The 18,974-nt window shown below is 34.7% G+C and overlaps 1 protein-coding gene across 1 annotated transcript in view; it reads left to right on the forward strand.

Annotated features, from left to right (window-relative positions):
* Window positions 1-7,522: 7,522 nt before the first annotated feature.
* Window positions 7,523-18,974, forward strand: part of LOC148945236 (A-type potassium channel modulatory protein DPP6-like) — a 420,942-nt gene continuing 409,490 nt past the window's right edge. Inside the window, exon 1 of the mRNA XM_089098982.1 lies at window positions 7,523-7,598. The gene's annotated coding sequence lies outside the window, so the exon portion shown is untranslated. The remainder of the gene's footprint in view (window positions 7,599-18,974) is intronic.

Below are 18,974 nucleotides of genomic sequence, written 5' to 3' on the forward strand. Positions count from 1 at the left end.
GCCAAATCTAAATTTCATCATTTTTTATGTTATTAATTACACTGAAAAAAAAAGTTTAACTCCTAAAAAGATTCATGTAATCGTGAAGACTAATAGCAATAAAGTAAAAATAAAAGAAAATTTGTCAAGGAATTGCGATTAGTTCAGAGCGAAGCAATAGTCTATTTCTCCTCAAGCATTTCTAGTCGTGTGTTTACCGGGATATTAAATCAGTACCATTTTTACACCCCCCTCAAAACTTAATTTCCCCCCATTTTAGCATTATTTTCACTAAATACTTGCCCCCACCCACTCCCCAGACAGTTCAGAAAGAAGCAATAGTCTTTTTCTCCTGAAGCATTTCAAGTCAAATGTTTACCGGGGTATTAAATAAGTAGCATTTTTACACCTCCCTCAAAACTTAATTTCCCCCTTCCTAGCTTTATTTTAGCTGAATACTTGCCCCCACCCCCCTCACTTCCAATAAAGTACTCAAAATAGAGCTTAGCCAAATCTAAATTTCATCATTTTTTATATTATTAATTACATTGAAAAAAATTGAACACCTAAAAAGCCACGATAATTATTCGCTAGTTTGATGTGGCATAGACAATGCAATGTTTTGAATAATAGCAATACAGTAAAAATAAAAACAAAAATTTGTCAAGGAATATTGATTAGTTCAGAAAGAAACAATAGTCTATTTCTCCTAAAGCATTTCTAGTCGTATGTTTACCGGGAAATTAAATAAATACCAATTTTACACCCCCCCTCAAAACTTAATTTCCCCCTTTTTAGCATTATTTTCACTAAATAGTTGCCCCCATCCACTCCCCAGACAGTTCAGAAAGAAGCAATAGTCTATTTCTCCTGAAGCATTTCAAGTCAAATGTTTCTTTAATTAGCAGCATCGTACATTTTGTTTAAATACTTATTTTTTCATTTTCCAGATTCAGGATTTTTATTTAACACAAATGAATAGACAAGCTGAAGTATATAAAACGAGCCAACATAGAGCTACGATCGCAATGAATGTTACTTGTTATAAGAAAAAAATGTCAATCCCAAAAAAAAAAAACAAAAAAAAAACATGTTATGATTAAAGTGCTTAAAAAACCCATCTGGCTGCGTCATATAATCTCAATTATACTCTCAAAACGTGTTTGTTCACTCTATAGGTATATAATATAAAAGGATTGCTAGCTTTTTGCAATGTAATCGTCAAACCAGACTGTATATTCATGCCTTAGGCTTGTAGTCGTGAAAATACACTGTATATTCATGTAATCGTGAAGACTAATAGCAATAAAGTAAAAAAAAAGAATATTTGTCAAGGAATTGCGATTAGTTCAGAACGAAGCAATAGTCTATTTCTCCTCAAGCATTTCTAGTCGTATGTTTACCGGGATATTAAATAAGTACCATTTTTACACCCCCTCAAAACTTAATTTCCCCCTTTTTAGCATTTATTTCACTAAATACTTGCCCCCACCCACTCCCCAGACAGTTCAGAAAGAAGCAATAGTCTATTTCTCCTGAAGCATTTCAAGTCAAATGTTTACCGGGGTACTAAATCAGTAGCATTTTTACACCCCCCTCAAAACTTAAGTTCCCCCTTCCTTGCTTTATTTTAACTGAATAATTGCCCCCCCCCCCCTCACTTCATACAAAGTAGTCAAAATAGAGCTTAGCCAAATCTAAATTTCATAATTTTTTTATGTTATTAATTACATTGAAAAAAAATTGAACACCTAAAAAGCCACGATAATTATTCGCTAGTTTGATGTGGCATAGACAATGCAATGTTTTGAAAAATAGCAATACAGTAAAAATAAAAAAAATATTTTTCAAGGAATATTGATTAGTTCAGAAAGAAGCAATAGTCTATTTCTCCTGAAGCATTTCTAGTCGTATGTTTACCGGGCTATTAAATAAGTACCATTTTTACACCCCCCTCAAAACATAATTTCCCCCTTTTTAGCATTATTTTCACTAAATACTTGCCCCCCCCCACTCCCCAGACAGTTCAGAAAGAAGCAATATTCTATTTCTCCTGAAGCATTTCAAGTCAAATGTTTACCTGGGTATTAAATAAGTAGCATTTTTACACCTCCCTCAAAACTTAATTTCCCCCTTCCAAGCTTTATTTTAAATGAAAACTTGCCCCCACCCCCCACACTTCAAATAAAGTAGTAAAAATAGATACTATACAAATCTAAATTTCATATTTTTTTTATGTTATTAATTACACTTAAAAAATAATTGAGCACCTAAAAAGCCACAATATTTATTCGCTAGTTTGTTGTGGCATAGACAATGCAATATTTTGAATAATAGCAATACAGTAAAAATTAAAAAAAATATTTTTCAAGGAATATTGATTAGTTCAGAAAGAAGCAATAGTCTATTTCTCCTGAAGCATTTCTAGTCGTATGTTTACCAGGATATTAAATAAGTACCATTTTTACACCCCCCTCAAAACTTAATTTCCCCCTTTTTAGCATTATTTTCACTAAATACTGTGACAAGCTAAACCACGACAAAGCACTACTCTCGTGGATCTCAAGTCCTATTTAACTAAGCCCCCGTGCCCCGGAGCCCTCCATGTACCTGAACCCCTGTATAACCGAAACCCCGTACAACTGAACCCTCGTGCTACTGAACCCTCGTGCTACTGAACCCTCGTGCAACTCGACCCGATTTAACTAAACCCCCGTGTAACTATACCCCCTTTAACTGAACCCTCGTGCAACTGAACCCTCCATGTAACTGAACCCCTGTATAACCGAAACCCTGTACAACTGAACCCCCATGCTACTGAACTCTCGTGCTACTTAACTCTCATGCACCTCAACCCAATTTAACTAAACCCCCGTGGTACTATACCCCCGTTAACTGAACCCTCGTGCAACTCAACCCTCCATGCAATCCCATCTCCCTCAAAACACTTTTCAGCCATTTCTTGTTAAATTTTTTTTTATTTCTAAACTATTTTAAATTGACAATACTCTCCAAAACATCACTTGTGTATTATACAGTACACTTTCATCCCATCTCCTCCAATTCGCAAATCCCCCCTCGTGCAACTGAACCCTCCATGTAACTGAACCCCTGTATAACCGAAACCCTGTACAACTGAATCCCCATGTTACTGAACCCTCGTGCTACTGAACCCTCATGCAACTCGACCCAATTTAACTAAACCCCTGTGTAACTATACCCCCTTTAACTGAACCCTCGTGCAACTCAACCCAATTTAACTAAACCCCCGTGTAACTGTACCCCCTTTAACTGAACCCTCGTGCAACTCAACCCTCCGTGCAACCCATCTCCCTCAAAACACTTTTCAGCCATTTCTTTTTAAATTGACAATACTTTTCAAACGTTACTTGTGTATTATACAGACCACATCGGAAAGGTAAAGCGAGGTCAAGTCACAATGTCATTCTATCGTTACTTTTCAGACATTTCTTCTTAAAACTTTATTTTCAACTAATTCATCCGGGTTTTTCACAAGCAATTCGTACTATCCTCGCTCGTAATCGCGAATCACCTTAACCCTTTATTAAGTTATAGGAAATACCGGTTTAGAAAAAACTAGAATAGTGACATAATTTCACTTTATCAACTCTCAAATTCTATACCCACCAGATACCTGTCTCCTTGTGCAATTAAAACTGTTAAAAATGGGTGTTACCTCAGAAACCCGTCTGGTAAGGCATGTACCGTTCGTAGTAATAGGTGACTGACCCTGGTAAGTCATATTACGCAATCACTCGTGATATCCATAGGTGACTGCCCCGTGGTAAGTCATATTAAATAAAAAGCCTGTGATATCCATAGGTGACTGCCCCGTGGTAAGTCATATTAAACAAAAAGCCCGTGAAACCTTTATATAACTTACTACTGACAACCCTAAGAAACTGGGCAAACGAGCTTCAGTAAATCAAACTAAGCTTGGTTAGCACAAGTATATACACTAAGCCTTCTACTGAGCAGGTCTGAGCATAACAAGCTTTCCGATGGTATTCATCACTTCCACTGCCCTAGGTCTCGGAATATATTTGAGACTTATAAAACTATATCAAGAACTCAAGCAAATGGAGGACGAGGGGCACACACACTTGAGCTGGAAGGACCAGCCCCGTTTTGGGTGGCCTCCTCGTCCGTAGGAGACATGGTTCAAGATTCTGTTCAGTTCTGTGCCCTCGTGCACGTCGGTATTAAGGTTATTTTTGGTTTTTTGTTGATGGGTTGGTTGTATTTTTTTTTTGTTGATTAAGGTTGGTCGTAAAAAGGGCTGAAAAAAAGAAAAAAAAGAAGGAAAAAAGTGCCACCGCAAGAATGGGTTTCTTGTGGACGGAGGACGCCCAGTCTACGGGGGAGCAAATAGTTTTTTTTTGTGTTAAAAAATTTTAAAGTTTTAAGAGTAAGCCTTTTGGAAGACCACCTTTAAAATTCAAATTCTTATTAGTGAAAATTGACGGATATGAATTTTAAGAAATTGAAGTAAAACTGCCACTGGAAAAGCGTCCCCTAGAGGGGAAAGGACACCCTGGAACGGGGGGAGCGATAGATATTTGGCAAGAAAAAAGTTAAATGGTAGTGTGCCTTCATGTCCACTAATACATTGACTGGTATATAATAATTTTTTTTTTTTTGAAGTTTAGGTGATATGATAATGTATAAAGTTGTAAGATTATATGTATTTTTATTAAAATATCACCGAGTGGAGAGGAAGAGGGGAGGAAAAAAAATAATAACAACTACCTCTGAAAAATGTTAAACAAAATTCCTTCTGTTGACACACAAAACATGGCGATGGTGGGGGTTATGGTCTTGAGGTCAGTTTTGGGTTGAGGTTCCATTTTTAACATGATGATTGCGATGCTGACGAGACATCAAAAAAGTGGAACCCTTTCTTCTCGATAAATGAATTCAGCTTGGTGAAGCCGTCTGAGTCAAAGCCAAAGACAATGTTGGTGCCGATTTCCATAGAAACGGGTTCTGCTGAATGCATGATATACAGGCTGAAGTCACAGTAACCCTTGTCTACCAATGTGGCAGTTAATGTGAGACCAGCATTCAGCCGGAACCACTGGCACATAATTCCTATGTCGTCAGGGAACGGCATCGCCATATCCTGCGTGTCAACAGAGTGGCATCTTCGCCCAGACAAGTAGCCAAACTGTATGAACCGCCCGACTAATGCTCTCTTTCCCCTGCCAACCGGTCTGTAAACGCACCATTCACCGATACGCAATTCGGATTTCATACTGACCTCTGCATTGGTTGGTGGCAACTCACGTAGTCCTACTCGTTGGCCCTGGACCATCACCCGTTTTAATCGGTCACTGCTCAGCTTCTCAGAGCTTTCCCTCAGAAGCCACAACAGCGTGGATTTTTTATTGGTGTTATGGAGTCGTCAGAAGTCTTGACAATACAAAACCTAGAATTCTTTATGTTCGTCACAGGCTCACTAACCCAATTTTTCTCAACTTGGTGTTTCACACAGTGAGCAATTACTGACAAATCTTCAAAGATGCCGTCACTTTCCGAGCCCGATTCAGTGTCAGTCGCGGAAGCCTTTTCCTGCTTATCGGACAGAGTATTTTCCTCTGAGTCACTGTCGTGAAGTACAGAAAGACAAACATTCGGTACTTGGTGACCGAAAGCATAAAGTACGTCGTTGGGTATCAAGGCTTTCATTATTCGCTGGATTTCAATACGAGGTCACCCTAGCTCGAGCTTGATTTCATCGTCCCCGGACAAAAAAAAATCGGATCTGACAGACACACCACCAATGGATCTAACTCGCGTGGCCTTGGGCAAGGACAACTGTTCATTTGAATATTGAGCTTCAAAATCCGTTATACTTTCATATCGACGAATTCGATGTAGAACTTGGAGGAACGAAAAGTTTATTACAGTACTGTAAGTGCTGGTTTGAGACCGCATCTTGGTTTAGCTATTCATGTCGGAGAGTTTGAAAAGACGTTCGAGCCCAAGCCGTTTGAATCGACGAATGAGAAGCACTAGGGAATACATATTTATCTCTAGGCAATGGTAAAGGTTTGTGGTAATAAAATTCTCGTTCAAAGCATAATGTCCACTTTTTAGGACCCAGGATCTCCAATGTCAAACACAGTAAACAACACGACCAAGTAAAGATAACCTCTCAAGAGGAGAAAGTTTGCCGTCGTAAAAACCACGCCGTACGCTTTCTATAAGCCAAAGATAAAACTGTGTTCCTTCGCTTCCAGGAACACGCTGTTTCAGGTGTGCCGGAGGCACGGAGGCACAGCCGGAGGCACGAAGGAAGGGACACCTGCGACGGTCAGTTATTAGCCCCTCGCTGAAAATGGGCCCAAAATTTGTTTTGTCTGTGTTTTGCCAGGCGAAACGAACCTATGAGAAGAAAAATGTTTGAAAAAAAATGATCTGTAACGGTCCATAGTCCCCAAAAATGCTTCAAATCTTGTTTTTCTCTGATTTCTGGGAAATTTTCAAGGTAATTAAAGTGGATCAAGGGTAACTATTTGAAGACAGTAAATTTTGAAAGGAATATGTAGTTATATTGATTCTAATTCCCTAAACTTAAATCTTTATTTACTTCAATTTGCTGTAAACTTTTAGGTCATGTAGAAGACATGTTCGATACAAAATTAAGGGAACAAGCCCAAACGATGGAAATTAAAATGAATAATCATTTCAAACAGAATAATAGCAGATACTATTATAGATGAATATGTGGATCCTAATACGAAAAGAAATTAAAGTGAATGCTCAAATTATGCTTAAAGTGTATAGAAATTACCACTTACGGGGGTAGAGCTACCACCCCCTAGACCTTTTAAAGACTAGAATGTCATTTTTACTTTACTGAAATTGAAATATGTCTTACAATTTTTTCCTTCTATACTTAAAACATTGAAAATGCACGAATTTCTGGACTTGTAGGAAATAATATCAATATACATAAACAACCAGTCTGCTTTCCTAATGTTTTCAAGTAATCGTGATTATTATGGTAACTTTCTCCTTCTTTCTTTTTTGTCAATGCTTTGATAACACATCATTTTAAATAAAATTCACGTGAAACTTAAGCCTTTTAGATCATTTGAAGCTTCAGAGAAAGTGGGTAGCAGCAGTCTTAATTTGTAAGTTTTGATGGCCTTATGATATTGTCTTTTTTTTTTGTTCTATTGTTGCTATTATAGAAAAAAATCCAAAATGTTTAAAACAAAGTTGGTTTTCAGTATAGCGCAAATGTCTTACTTCTTTTTTAAGTCATTATGTTTAATGTTTGATGCCTTAAATTATTATCTGTAAAACACTATGCTGTCCCTATTTAAGAATTAATGCCTTTTTGTGTGTGTGTGTGTACTGAAGTATTGACTTATTTTCAAACTCCTTAATTTTGTCTATATGTCTTGTATTTTCTGCTTTTCCTATTAGAGTTGCTCCATTTATCGAAATTGAAAACTCAACTCCTCTACGTGGATTCCATTCTTAGTAAGCACAAAGCTAAGGGAATAGCGTAGTCGCAGTTCATTCTCCACTTGGCATATCCTTGTTCCTTAACAATGGATTTTTATCTTGGATCGAAACTTTAGGAAGTAAGTGCAGTTATATTTTTATGGTCCACTAAAACAATGTGTACCAAATAACATTAAAATTTAACCGAAACTTCTTATTCCCACCACTCGTAATATCAATAGTTAATTATATGGAATTTTTAATCGTGGAAATGAATTTTAGTATTATTTTAGATTAAGAACAATAGGTATAGTATAGAGTTTAGAATCTATTTATTCAAAAAATATTTACATTAAAACAACTTCAGTATAGACAATTTATAGATAGTCTTAACCAGATCCACCAAGAGCTATGACCAGGCCCTGGTCAAGACAGTCTTCCCAGATCTTTCCTCTGTATAGCGTTATAAAATTAGGGAAAAGAAACAATTGTAAAAGACAAAAAACTCCTGCCTAGCATTCAGGCTTTGTTATTTCTTTAAAAATAGCACAGTTCGTCCCCTGCTCTGAAGTCTATACTAAAACCACAAAAAATGAGCTTCGTTGCATTCAGAACATTTTCAGGGGGGTGCCAGACACCAGAATAGCAGTGGTGGGTAAGGAGCACGGCAATATATTGTAGGAACTATTGTCTTAGGAATAAGTTTATTTTTAACTACATTTAGAAAAAAATTCAAATAAAAAGAGCAACTAACTTAGCATGCAAAACGAAACAAAACTCAGCAAATTTTAAACGACGAGAATTCCTGGCAAAGAGATCAACCCGTTTAATTCATTATATATTGAATTATTATGAATTATTATGCATTTAATCTTAATCCGTTATGTCCAAAACTAAGAGTAAAAGAAAATAAGACTCGAACCAAAATTACAGAAGGATTTATTGCTTCCTAAGATTATAACAGATATAGACTTGTCTTTATGCATTTTCCTATGCTCAAAACTCATCCTGCCTGCATAGATATCACATTTTGATTTTATACTACCCATTTAAATATACTTCTTTCACAACAGGACAACCCTCTCTTCGAACTGAAATCCATTATATCTTCAGACATTTAAAAAAATGCAGCATAGAGAAAGAAAAACTAAATTTAAATTACAATCCAGCTGTCAAATTGACCCTCTTTCTTTTAATTGTCCATTTCAGCTGAATAAAAGGAACAGGTAAAATAAATATTTTTATCACAAGAGAATCTTATCAAATAGCTCATGATAACTAACAGTAAGTAAGGAATAACTTGGGCCAATAATCACCAAAACTAAAAACTGAATTTTGGTAACAATTGACCCATCAGCAGAATTGGCTTTTTATGCTGATTAAAAATATATATAATTCATTCAATTCATTGTTAACCCACTAAAAGCCCAGAATCTAAGAAAATTTGCGTGTTTTTCAAAAAAAGGAAACCCCCCCCAAAAGCAAGCAATCGTAGTGAAAATCCCTTTATTAGGCTCATTGTATCGGAGAACCCTACCTTAGAGGTTTCAAGCTCCAAGTGGAATTTCGCTTTTTTCCCCCTGATTAAAGATCGTCAATGCATGTTTATTTGTCTTTGTTTTTTTCCCAGGGGTGATCGTATCAAACCCAAGATCCTAGAAAATTGGGGGAGAACTCGTTCGAACGTAAATTTGAAGTTTCTTATTAAGTTACTATAAAGATTGTGCCACGGATAATGTTGTTCTCTGCCATTTTAGGGCACCAAACTATGACTTTGTCCCGAAGAGGACGAATTTAAAGTCAATTTACAATTTAAAGAAGCTAATAGATTTCTAAGTACCAATAAACTGTATTTTAAGCTTCCCAGTTGCTGAAGAAGTAATGCCACACGGTGGCAGTACTGGGTTAAACTAAATTGATTCACTTTATATGTAATGAAATTACGTTTGGTGACGCGTAAATGTGTGTCAACTATCATAAGGGGAGGAGTGATTGTGTTGGTGGGTGTAGAAAACGGCTTATTCTCTATGAGCATGCAGACAAATGTAGAGAGAGGTAGGGGGGGGGGGTTAAGAATTAGTTAAAATATTCTTTTATGTAGCATATAATACTACGTTCCCATGTCAACAAGCACAGAGGTGGAAAAGGCGTGGGGTGCCATCATCTTCCCCGGCAGAAAATTTCTTTGGGGAGGGGTAAATGCAACTAGGAATTTTCTTTTCAGCAATTTTAAGTAGTTATATTTCTCTTTTTCTATTTTTGTGAAATATTTTAATGTATTTCAACATATGTATGTTGAAATACATTGAAATATATTTATCGATGGAAAAATTTTGTTGTAGAGGCTGTGATGGCTTCAGCCACGTTGAAGATCAAAAGTCTCACAGTTTCCATCCACATGAACAATTTGTCAAACCAAAATTCTGCAATAGAATAATTTCTATTGCAGAATTTTGGAGGGCCTTTCTCTGGATAATCTCTCCAGAGAAATTATTTTGGAGATTATTATCCAAAATAATCTCTGGAGGGCCTTTAAGTCTGCTAGCCCTTCAATGAAAGCGATTTGCTTTCAGCGATTTAAAATTTATAGGAATATTTATAATCCTGTGTGTCGAGAGGCCAAGTCCCAGTATTATTTTCAAGCCAGTGAAAAGAATGAAACGTCTTTGAGTCACATTTTTTTTTAAAGTAAAGTCGTTGTTTCTCTATGATTCAATTCCAACACCCCCCTGCTCTGAGTGTTGAAAATGATTTCACGACATTATTTTAGTTTTTTTCTTGTCCCAAACTATTTTTTTATCATGAACTGTTTAGAGACCAATTTGATCAACTTGGAGAAAGTTCAAATAAAATCGTTACTGATATCGATATTAGTGCATAAACTACAAACTGACAAAAATATCCAGAGCTTTTTTATCTTATAGCCTTGACTTTGAATACATTTCTTCCTCTTAAGTGTCTTTAGAATTATAAAGAAAAATAAATAAGCCGAACCATGGCTGCTTTGTTCAATTTTGAGCAAACAAAACGATTGTAAAACCTGATTTGCACTTTTGTGTGCACTTTAAAGCCAGTGAAAAGAACGACACGTTTCTGAGTCACATTTTTTTAAAAGTAAATTCGTTGTTTCTCTATGATTCAATCCCAACACCCCCCTGCTCTGAGTGTTGAAAATGATTTCACGACATTATTTTAGGTTTTTTTTTCTTGTCCCAAACTATTTTTTTTATCATGAACTGTTTAGAGACCAATTTGATCAACTTGGAGAAAGTTCAAATAAAATCGTTACTGATATTGATATTAGTGCGTAAACTACAAACTGGCAAAAAACTAGAGTTTACGGTCAAAAACCCTTATTAGCCCAAAGAGACGCACACATCCAACAGAGACACACATAGCCCAAAACGACACAAACAGCCAAAGAGACACACGCAGACCGAAAAGATTCAAATTGCCCAAAGAGACACACAGCCTAAAGAGACACACATTGCCAAACTAGACAGACACAGGATAAAGAGTAAAAAAATCCGCGATGAGAAACACAAAGAAAAATGAGACACACACAGCCCAAAGAGACACAAAATGCACAACCAGACACTAACTTACCAAAAAGATTTATACGGGCCAATGAAACAGGCCTATCTCAAAGTTACACACACGGCCCTATGAGACAGAAAAAGACCAAAGAAACACACAGTGACCAAAAAGACTCAAACAGCCCAAAGAGACACACATAACCCAAAGAAACAAAAAAAGCCCAAAGAGACACACATAGCCCAAAGAAACAAACACAGACCAAAAAGACTCAAACAGCCCAAAAAGACACAAACAGACCAAAAAGACTTAAACAGCCCAAAGAGACACACATAGCCCAAAGAAACACAAACAGCCCACCCGTTTAAGTTTTGATGTTGCTCCTTACTTTCAGTTGAAGAAACTTTTTTATAATTTAATTTCTGATTGCGGGCCACGGTTGAAGTTGTTTTCATGTAAAAATACCGAGTCTCTCAAACCCTGTAAAGCTATTTTAAAAGTTATAAGAATTATTTATTTAAAAGAAATCCTCACTTTTTGAATACCAATCAAGTGAAGAAACAATCAATCAGTCTGAAACAACAAAGTCAGTCAACACCCGTAATTCTATTTAAAAATGATCAATAATTATTCATTTAACAGTAATACTCTCTTTTTGAATGAGTGAAAAGTAAAAAAAAAATCACACAAAATAAAACAACAGAGTCTCTCAAATCCCGTAAAGCTATTTTAAAAGGTAAAATAATGATTTATATGACAAAAATCCTCGCTTTTTGAATGACCATCAAGTAAAGAAAAAATCACACAGAATTTAACAACAGAGTCTCTCAAACCCCGTAAAGCTATTTTAAAAGGTTTAAGAATTATTTATTTAACAAAATCCTCGCTTTTTGAATGACCATCAAGTAAAGAAAAAATCACACAGAATAAAACAACAGAGTCTCTCAAACCCCGTAAAGCTATTTTAAAAGTTATAACAATTATTTATTTAAGAAAAATCCTTGCTTTTTGAATGACCATCAAGTAAAGAAAAATTCACACAGAATAAAACAACAGAGTCTCTCAAACCCCGTAAAGCTATTTTAAAAGGTATGAGAATTATTTATTTAACAAAAATCCTAGGTATTTTAATGAACACAAAGTAAAGAAAAAATCACACATAATAAAACAACAGTCTCTCAAACCCCGTAAAGCTATTTTAAAAGGTAAATGTAATATTTATTTAACAAGAATTCTAGCTTTTTGAATGACCATCAATTAAAGAAAAAATCACACAGAATGAAACAACAGAGTCTCTCAAACCCCATAAAGCTATCTTAAAAGGTAGAAGAATTATTTATTTAACAAAAATCTTCGCTTTTTGAATGACCATCAAGTAAAGAAAAAAAATACTTTTCAGACATTTCTTGTTAAAACTTTATTTTCAACTACTTCATCCGGGTTTTCGAAAGAAATTCATGCCAGAGTACAGCACTATAACTAGTCTAAGACATCCACTCTATCATCGCCCCATCCCCCCCAAAAAATACTTTGCAGAAATGTCTTGTTAAAACTTTATTTTCAACTAATTCATCCGGGGTTTCGAAAGCAATTTATGCCAGAGTACAGCACTATAACTAGTCTAAGACATCCACTCTGTCATCGCCCCATCCCCCAAAAAATACTTTTCAGACATTTCTTGTTAAAACTTTATTTTCAACTAATTCATCTGGGTTTTCGAAAGCAATTCATGCCAGAGAACAGCACTATAACTAGTCTTAGACATCCCCTCTGTCATCGCCCCAGCCCCAAAAAAATACTTTTCAGACATTTCTTTTTAAAAATTTTATTTAAATTCAGTCATTTGGGTTTTTCACAAGCAATTCGTACCACAGTACACCACTATCACTAGTCTGAGACATCCAATCTGTCATCGCTCCATCCCCCAAAAAATACTTTTCAGACATTTCTTGTTAAAACTTTATTTTCAACTAATTCATCCGGGTTTTCGAAAGCAACTCCCCCCTCCACTATCACACTATAAGTACTCTAAGACACCCCGCTCCCATCACCCCACCACTTATGTATTATATGGAACACATCGAAGAAGTAAAGCTATCCGTTATTACAATTCATTTCTTGTCATCTACACCCCTCTTAGTATCAACTTCTTCGTATAGTATAACGTTTAACTATTTTAAATTGACAACACTGTCCAAACATCACTTGTGTATTATACAGTACACAATTAACCCATCCCCCCAAAAATACTTTTCAGACATTTCTTGTTAAAATTTTTATTTCAAGTCATTCATTTGGGTGTTTCACAAGCAATTCATACCACAGTACAGCACTATCACTAGTCTGAGACATCCAATCCGTCATCGCTCCATCCCCCCAAAAACAATTTTCAGACATTTCTCGTTAAAAATTTTATTTCAATTCATCCATATGGGTTTTTCGCTAGCACCTCCCCCCGCCACTATCACACTATAAGTACTCTCAGACACCCCGCTCCCATCATCCCATCCCTCCAAAAATATTTTATTCAGAGATTTCATGTTAAAAAATTATCCAATCACTAATTACCCCTTTTTTGCAAATGTCAATCAATGAATTCCGATTGTAAAAGCGTGTTTATCACCTTGCTTTGGAAAGGTATCCATGAGTACATGCTCTGAAAAGGTGCCAAGGAATCGTAATCTCCCCAATTGTTTCATAACACTAATTTCGATCAAACTCTCAAAACATGTTTGGCCACATTATACCTTGCCAACTTTAAAAAAAAAATGTCTACGTCAAACTGTGTGAGGGAGTTCTGACTCTCTTTGAAAAGGTGTAGAGACGCAAGCAAATAGTATGGGAATTCCTATACCTGCACGCAAATCCAGACGAGGCACCCTACTAGCATGCTTGTGCAGTTTTACTGAATTATCTTCACTCTGCCATAGACTCCCATTTGATTCCTGCTGCTTTGTTTCTGGATGTTCGTAAAACCTTTGATTCTTTAACCCACAGTGTTCTTTTATTTAAACTTTCTCATTTTGGGGTAAGAAGTAGTGCGTTTTATTTGTTCAAGTCTCTCTTGTCTGGTAGAATAATTTCTGTTGATACACTTTTTCGCTCACCATCAAGTGTTGACCAGGGGGTCCCTCAAGGGTTAGTTTTAGGGCCGGCACTGTTTTTAATTTATATAAATGACCTAATTTTTGCAGTTAGAAATAAAAATCCTCTTTATTGCTGTCGTCAGTGTCATCCAACAGTCTCCCGTACCCACAATTATAGTTTGCATACCTCGGATTCTCTTGTTACTTTTGCCGATGATACCACCCTTATTACTTCTGGGAGAACAGAGGATTAGGTTCGTACATAGTTAGTGGACCTCTTCGATAGAGATTAATTTTGGTTTGATGCTAACTCTCTTGCCTTAAATGTTTCTAAAACTAGTTTATTTAGTTTTCTCTCGTATATCCTAGGTTTGTCCTCAATTATCTGAAATTCATATATCCAAAGGCTTTATTAGTAGACCAAAGGATGGCCATGTCCGTTTCCTAGGTATCCTCCTAGATGAAAATTTATCTTTTAAACACCATATTGATTTGATTAAAATTAAGGTATTAAGAAACCTCGGTATTCTAAGAAAACTAAAACTTATCTTTCCAGGACCAATTCTAAGAATCCTATTTCATAGCTTAATTCATTCTTATGTTTCCTACTGTTCAGTCATATGGATGTCTACTTTCCCTTCTTTTCTCAAACCGCTTTCGAATACTTATGATAAAGCTATAAATCTTATCCAGGATGTAAATCGTTCGGCAACTAAACTGTTACCTGATATTAAAAAACTTTATATTCTTTCCTGCGCGTCTTTCGCTTTTCTTCAGCTCCATGGTGATATTCCTAGGTCCCTTAGATTTACGTCTTCTTTTGTATCTGATCGGTCAAATAATCAACTCCGTAGCTCTCTAAATATCCAAATTCCCCATACACCAACAATAAGATCCGATTTCAATCCTTTTGTTGCGTGTCATTAGTATATACCAAGGTACCATTTTGCCAAGGCCCCCGTACCAAACAGATTTTTCTGGTAGGTAAACAGGTCATTACACTCGGTCATTACACTCTTTGTCAAGAGATTAAACCAGTATTGTCTATAACTTAATTTACGTTGGTTAAACTTCCGATGGTTAAGAAAGCGTAACAGGTAATTAAAGTATGAGAAAAGGGATGCTATAATTAGAATGATTTTAAGTTGAAACATTGTGACGTAAAAATAACTCAGTTATTTGCTTGCGTGTATAGGAATTCCCATGTTTTTTGCTTGCTTGTATTTTGTGTTAAAATAATTATTTTTTATATATTTTACAAGAGTTTTTAGGGTTTGAGAGACTCAGTTTACTAAATCAGTGTGATGTTAAACTTCCGATGGTTAAGAAAGCGTAACAGGTAATTAAAGTATGAGAAATGGGATGCTATAATTAGAATGATTTTAAGTTGAAACATTGTGAAGTAAAAATAACTCAATTATTTGCTTGCGTGTATAGGAATTCCCATGTTATTTGCTTGCTTGTATTTTGTGTTAAAATAAGTATTTTTTATATCTTTTAAAAGATATTTAATGGGATTGAGATACTCATTTTAATAATTAATTGGTATTTTAAATTTAGATTTTTTATTAATATTATTAATTTTTTTTTTAATATATGTTATGTTATATAAATTTTTATTTATTTAAGTGTTTTGATATAATCAGGTTACTAAGTACTTTTGATTTTAATTTACTTGATTGTCATTAAAAACGAAATTTTTGTGTTAAATAAGTATTTTTTTTATCTTTTAAAAGAGCTTCACAGGGTTTGAGAGACTCAGTTGCCTAATTCCGTGTGATTTTTCTTTACTTGATGGTCATTAAAAACGAAATTTTTGTGTTAAATAAGTAGTTTTTGTATCTTTTAAAAGAGCTTTACGGGGATTGAGAGACTCAGTTGCCGGATTCCATGTGATTGTTCTTTACATGGTGGTCATTTGTTGTATCTTTTAAAAGAGCTTTACAGGGTTTGAGAGACTCAGTTGCCTAATTCAGTGTGATTTTTCTTTACTTGATGGTCATTAAAAACGAATTTTTTGTGTTAAATAAGTAGTTTTTGTATCTTTTAAAAGAGCTTTAAGGGGTTTGAGAGACTCAGTTGCCTGATTCCGTGTGGTTTTTCTTTACTTGATTGTCATTAAAAACGAAATTTTTGTGTTAAATAAGTAGTTTTTGTATCTTTTAAAAGAGCTTTAACAGGTTTGAGAGACTCAGTTGCCTTATTCCGTGTGGTTTTTCTTTACTTGGTGGTCATTAAAAACGAAATTTTTGTGTTAAATAAGTAGTTTTTGTATCTTTTAAAAGAGCTTTACGGAGATTTAGAGACTCAGTTGCCGGATTCCATGTGGTTTTTCTTTACTTGGTGGTCATTAAAAACGAAATTTGTGTGTTAAATAAGTAGTTTTTGTATATTTTAAAAGAGCTTTACGGGATTGAGAGACTCAGTTGCCTAATTCCGTGTGGTTTTTCTTTACTTGATGGTCATTAAAAACGAAATTTTTGTGTTGAATAAGCAGTTTTTGTATCTTTTAAAAGAGCTTTACAGGGTTTGAGAAACTCAGTTGCCTAATTCCGTGTGGTTTTCCTTTACTTGGTGGTCATTAAAAACTAAAATTTTGTGTTAAATAAGTAGTGTTTGTATCTTTTAAAAGAGCTTTACGGGGATTGAGAGACTCAGTTACCTGAGTGCGTGTGGTTTTCCTATACTTGCTGATCATTAAAAAAGGAATTTTTGGGTTATATTAGTAGTGTTTGTATCTATTAAAAGAGCTGTACTGGGATCGAGAGACTCATTTAACGGATTCTATGTGGGTTCTCTTTAATTGGTGGTCATTAAAAACTAAATTTTTGTTTTAAATTAGTATTTTTTGTATATTTTAAAATAGATGTTCGGGGCTTCAGAGACTCAGTTGAAGGAGTAATAGTGTTATTTCGGTACTTGGTGGTCATTAAAGACGAAATTTTTTTTTTATATAAGTAGTTTTTTTATATTTTAAAAGAGCTTTACGGGGTTTGAGAGACTCAGTTGCCTGATTCCGTGTGGTTTTTCTTTACTTTATGCTCATTAAAAAAGAAATTTTTGTGTTAAATAAGAACTTTTTGTAAATTTTAAAAGATCTTTAAGGGGGTTGAGAGACTCAGTTGACTGATTCCGTGTGGTTTTTTCTTTACGTGGTGGTCATTAAAAACGAAATTTTTTGTGTTAAATAAGTAGTTTTTGTATCTTTTAAAAGAGCTTTACGGGTATTGAGAGACTCAGTTTTACCTTATCACAGATACATTTTCATGATTTTGCAAAGTTCATTTTGAATTTCTTTCGTTGAAATGCAAGAGTTGGAATATTTCACTAGTGTTTGGTTGTGGTTTATCTTGTCACAGTTACATTTTCTTGATTTTTCAAAGTTCATTTTGAATTTCATTCGCTGAAATGCAAGAGTTGGAATATTTCAGTAGTGTTTGGTTGTGGTTTACCTTGTGACACTTACATTTTCTTGATTGTTAAAATGTCATTTTGAATTTCTTTCGTTGAAATGCAAGAGTTGGAATATTTCAGTAGTGTTTGGTTGTGGTTTAGCTTGTCACAGTTACATTTTCTTGATTTTTCAAAGTTCATTTTGAATTTCTTTCGTTGAAATGCAAGAGTTGGAATAGTTCAGTAGTGTTTGTTTGTGATTTACCTTGTCACTGGTTGATTTTATTGATTTTTAAAAGTTAATTTTGAATTTCTTTAGTTGAAATTCAAGAGTTGGATTATTTCAGTAGTGTTTGGTTGTGGTTTACCTTGTCACAGTTACATTTTCTTGATTTTTCAAAGTTCATTTTGAATTTCTTTCGTTGAAATGCAAGAGTTGGAATATTTCAGTAGTGTTTGGTTGTGGTTTACCTTGTCACAGTTACATTTTCTTGATTTTTCAAAGTTCATTTTGAATTTCTTTCGCTGAAATGCAAGAGTTGGAATATTTCAGTAGTGTTTGGTTGTGGTTTACCTTGTCACAGTTGCATTTTCTTGATTTTTCAAAGTTCATTTTGAATTTCTTTCGTTGAAATGCAAGAGTTGGAATAGTTCAGTATTGTTTTGTTGTGGTTTACCTTTTCAAAGTTACATTTTCTTGATTTTTTAAAGTTCATTTTGAATTTCTTTCATTGAAATGCAATAGTTGGAATATTTCAGTAGTGTTTTTTCTTTTTTTACATTGTAACAGTTATATTTTATTGATTTTTCAAAGTTCATTTTGAATTTCTTTAGTTGAAATTCAATATTTGTAATATTTCAGTATTTTTTGTTAATTTTTTTAATTGTAACAGTTAAATTTTGTTTTAATTAATAATTTAATTTTTTATTTCTTTCTTTGAAATGCAAGAGTTGGAATATTTCAGTAGTGTTTGGTTGTGGTTTACCTTGTCACAGTTACATTTTCTTGATTTTTCAAAGTTCATTTTGAATTTCTTTCGCTGAAATGCAAGAGTTGGAATAGTTCAGTAGTGTTTGTTTGTGGTGTAAATTGTCACAGTTAAATGATCTTTATGTGACAAAGGAAATGTTGATTGTTTGTAGGTGAAATGCAAGAGTTGGCATTAGTCAGTCGTGTGTGGTTGTGGTTTACCGTGTCACATTTTCATTTTCGTGATTTTTCAAAGTTCAGTTTGAATTTCTTTCATTGAAATGCAAGAGTTGGAATATTTCAGTAGTGTGTGGTTGTGGTTTACCTTGTCACAGTTACATTTTCTTGATTTTTCAAAGTTCATTTTGAATTTCTTTCGCTGAAATGCAAGAGTTGGAATATTTCAGTAGTGTTTGGTTGTGGTTTTCCTTGTCACAGTTGCATCTTCTTGATTTTTAAAAGGTCATTTTGAATTTATTTCGTTGAAATTCAAGAGTTGGAATATTTCGGTAGTGTTTGGTTATGTTTTACCT

The sequence above is a fragment of the Artemia sp. Qi Xiang Cuo genome, chromosome 13 (assembly GCF_049724085.1).
Source record: "Artemia sp. Qi Xiang Cuo chromosome 13, ASM4972408v1, whole genome shotgun sequence".
Lineage (NCBI taxonomy): Eukaryota > Metazoa > Arthropoda > Branchiopoda > Anostraca > Artemiidae > Artemia > Artemia sp. Qi Xiang Cuo.